Source organism: Hylobates moloch, unplaced genomic scaffold, assembly GCF_009828535.3.
Source record: "Hylobates moloch isolate HMO894 unplaced genomic scaffold, HMol_V3 SCAFFOLD_3, whole genome shotgun sequence".
Taxonomy (NCBI): Eukaryota; Metazoa; Chordata; class Mammalia; order Primates; family Hylobatidae; genus Hylobates; species Hylobates moloch.
Genome location: NW_026652278.1, coordinates 42,012,447 through 42,016,622, shown reverse-complemented (window position 1 = coordinate 42,016,622; position 4,176 = coordinate 42,012,447). Strand labels below are relative to the sequence as shown.

At 39.8% G+C, this 4,176-nt stretch overlaps 1 pseudogene; it reads right to left on the bottom strand.

Annotated features, from left to right (window-relative positions):
• Nucleotides 1-2,675: 2,675 nt before the first annotated feature.
• LOC116478704 (glyceraldehyde-3-phosphate dehydrogenase-like) lies at nt 2,676-3,672 on the bottom strand (annotated as a pseudogene).
• Between the last annotated feature and the right edge of the window lie 504 nt (nt 3,673-4,176).

Genomic DNA, 4,176 nt, shown 5'->3' with positions numbered 1-4,176 from the left:
GCAAGATATGATTGGGATGTTTCTTTCTTTATTTCTTTCTTTTTTTTTTTTTTTTTTTTTGACAGAGTTTCGCTCTTGTCACCCAGGCTGGAGTACAATGGCATGATTTTGGCTCACTGCAACCTCCACCTCCCAGGTTCAAGTGATTCTCCTGCCTCAGCCTCCCATGTAGCTGGGATTATAGGCACCCACCACGCCTGGCTAATTTTTGTATTTTTAGTAGAGATGGGGTTTTGCCATGTTGGCCAGGCTGGTCTTGAACTCCTGACCTCAGGTGATCCGCCCATCTTGGCCTCTAAAAGTACTGGGATTACAGGCGTGAGCCACCACACCTGGCCTGGGATCTGGGCCTTTGTCTGCCTTGTGGTCAGGTGGTTAGGCACGATGTTTCCCAAGGCCCAAACTCCTGTGAAATGTTTCACTTTGACCAAGGTCTGCAAAATAGTGGGAAGCTTACAAAATGATGCAGTTTAGACTAACAGCAAAGACCCTGGAACAGGGGCATGCTTGGAATTTCCAAAGACGGCAAGCTGAGTAAGTCAGTGAGTTAGCCAAAGAGGATGGGAAATACACTCAGAGCTATGGAAGGCCACTGGGGAATTTTGAGCATTTTTTAAAATGTGGCATGATATTTGCTATATGGAAAGTAGACTGTGAGGGATATTTAGAGGCAAATGAAGAGATCAGGCAGACACTACTATAGTGGCCAGAAGAGAGACCGCAAACTGAATGAACCAGTCAGGTGGACAACCAACAATCCAGGTTTAATGCCATGTTCTATGTCAAAGAAAAACTACTATTTATCTCCAAATTAGAGGTAACAAACCAATTTGGGAAACAAAGACTAACTGATTAGGTAAAAGCAAAGTTCAGCAGTGATTTCTGTAGAAATCACTTTTCCCTAAGCTTCAGGGAAAAGCTGATTTTCTAAGCAATATTCTCCTCTCCCACATTGCCTGAAATCCTTTTCACTACCTTAAAATCAATTTCTCATACTGACAAGACATATTAGACAAAAGCACTTATATTTACATCTCAGTAATACAACTTACATCTCAATAATAAAAATAATCTAATTTTTTAAGTAGACAAAAGGTTTTGAATGGACATTTCACAAAGATATACAAATGACTGATAAGCACATAAAAAAGCATTCAACATTAAGTCAACAGAGAAATGCAAAATAAAATCACAGTGGGATACTATAAGACACCCATTAGAATGGCTAAAAGTAAAAAGACCAAAAATACCTAATGTTGATGAAGATAGGGAGCTACTGGAAGTCTCTTATCTTGTTGGGAGTATAAAATGGCACAATAACTTTAGGAAATAGTCTGGCAGTTTCATTTAAAATTAAATGTAGCCCCTATCTTATGATTCAGCAATTTCACTCCTAAATGTTTACCCAAGAAAAATGAAAGCCTGTGCCCACAAAAAGAAAATAAGATATATATAGCCTTATTCAAAATGTTCCAAAACTGGAAACAGACTAAGTATTGTCAACAGGAAAATGGATGAACAACCTGTAGTGTACTTGCACAACAGAAGACTACCCAGCAATAAAAAAGAATTCACTAATGATACACAAAATAACATAGATGAATCTCAAAAACATTATGCTAAATTAACAAAGCCTTACATTTAGAAGCACATATTGTATCATTCTACTTGTTTTAAGTTCTAGAATAGCCAAAAATAATTTATGTATCTCTTTAAAAAGTCAACAGTGGTAAGTTACCTCTGGGTAGAGGGGCAGGTGGACAGGGATTAACTGGGAAGGAAGAAGAGAGAAGTTCTCATAATGTTTCATAATGTTCTATGTCTTGATAGAAATTTAGATTACGCCGATGTCTACATTTGTTAAAATTCCTCCAAAGCCTGGCATAGTGCCAAATAATCCCATCTACTTGGGAGGATGAGGCAGGAGGATCTCCTTGAGCTTAGGAGTCAGAGTCCAGCCTGGCCAACATAGTGAGATCACATCTCTAACAACAACAAAAATTCTTCCAATGGCACATTTAATATTTGTGCATTTCACTATATGACAACTAACCCAAAAATTTAAAAGAACCATAAACAAAGATTGAACTCATGTTAATGATATTCATACTGAAGCATTTAGGGGTGAGGTATACAGATAGTTGCAACTTGCTTTGAAATTCTGCAAAGTAAAAAAAAAAGTGAATTGATGGAGAGATAGGGGGATGGATATGTGATAAAGTAAATGTGGCAACATGTTAATTGTAGAATTTAGGTGGTGTATAAATTCTTTTAACTCTTCTGTATGTTTGAAAATTTTCATATTAAAATATTGAGGAGGAAAATTTCAATTTCTCCTATTTGAGTTTAGCTCTTCAAGGGCAGTAATTTCAAGTTGAATGGTGAAGAATTGTATTTTTAAAAACAAGCAGGAATTGACTCTCCTTAGCATAATGTTAGTATTCAATACATTTTGATTAATTAGTTAATTAATTTTTTGAGTACAGGGGACTTTATTGATAGTGCATGACAAAGTGCGCTTCCTAGGCCCCTCCCTCTTCAGGGGGGTCTGTGTGGAAATTGTGGGGAGGGGAAATTCTCAGTGTGGTGGGGAACTGAGTGTGGCAGGGACTCCCTAGCAGCTGAGGGCCTCTCTCCTCCTCTCATGCTCTCACTGTGGCTGGTGGTCTGGGGTCTTACTCCTCGGAGGCTTTGTGGGCCACGAGGTCCACTACCCTGTTGCTATAGCCAAATTCATTGTCATACCAGGAAATGAGATTGACAAAGTGATTGTTGAGGGCAATGCCAGCCCCAGCGTTGAAGGCAGAAGAGGGGGTGTTGCCGTTAAAGTCAGAGGAGACAACCTGGTGCTCATGTAGCCCAGGATGCCCATGAGGGGGCCTCCAATTCCTGCTTTACCACTTTCTTGATGTCATTATATTTGGCAGGTTTCTCCAGATGGCAAGTCAGGTCCATGACCAACACGTTGGCAGTGGAGACATGGAAGGCCATGCCAATGAGCTTCCCATTCAGCTCGGGAGTAACCTGGCCCATAGCCTTGGCACCACTAGTAGATGCAGGGATGATGTCCTGGACAGCCACACGGCCATCATGCCACAGTTTCCCAGAGGGGTCATCCGGGTTCTTCTGGGTGGCAGTGATGGCATGGACTGTGGTTATAAGTTCTTCCATGATGCCAAAGTTGTCATGGATGACCTTGGCCAGGGGAGCTAAGCAGTTGGTGGTACAGGAGGCTTTGCTGATGATCTTGAGGCTGTTTTTGTACTTCTCATGATTCATGCCTATCATGAACAAGGGGGTGTCAGCAGAAAGGGCAGAGATGATGACCCTTTTGGTTCCCTCTTCTAAGACATCTCCAGCTTTCTCATGGTATTTAAGATGCCAGTGGACTACACAACATAATCAGCACCAGCATTTGATTTTGGTGGGATCTCACTCTTAGAAGATGGTAATGGGATTTCCACTGATGACAAGCTTCCTATTCTCAGCTTTAATGGTGCCATGGAACTTGCCATGGGTGAAATCATACTGGACCATGTGGATCATATAGTTGAAGTCAACGAAGGGGTCATTGATGGTGACAGTATCCACTTCGCCAAAGTTAAAAGCAGCCCTGGTGACCATACATCCAACATTGCCAAATCCATTTACTTTGGTCTTCACCTTCACCATGGTGTCTCAGGGATACAGCTGGTGCTACATGAGAAGATGCAGCTGTCTGTCTAACGGGAGGAGCAGAAAGTAATTGTATACATTTTCCACATGTCTTTCTTACTAATATATGGCAAGCATCTTTCCTTTTCATCAAGTATTCTTCTAAAACACCATTTTTAATAATAGAAAATGTGGGGATCTATTGCCCTCATTCTCACCTACATTGGGTTTTATCTTTTCTTTTAACTCTTTGCCAATTTAGGGAACAAAAAATATATCTCTCCTTTATATTTCTGATTGCTAGTGAGGCTCCATGTTAATTGGTCTTTTATCTTTTCTATGAAAGTGCTTTTATTGGTGTATAAACACTCTTTATATATTAGGGTTGTTAGCATTTTTGTCATATGTGTTACAAATGCATACACAAAAAATATATTTGTTTCAGATTTTTAATTTTAATAGACTTTTTTTCATCATGATGCACTTAGATCTCTTGAATTCATTCTTCCTAACTAAAATTTT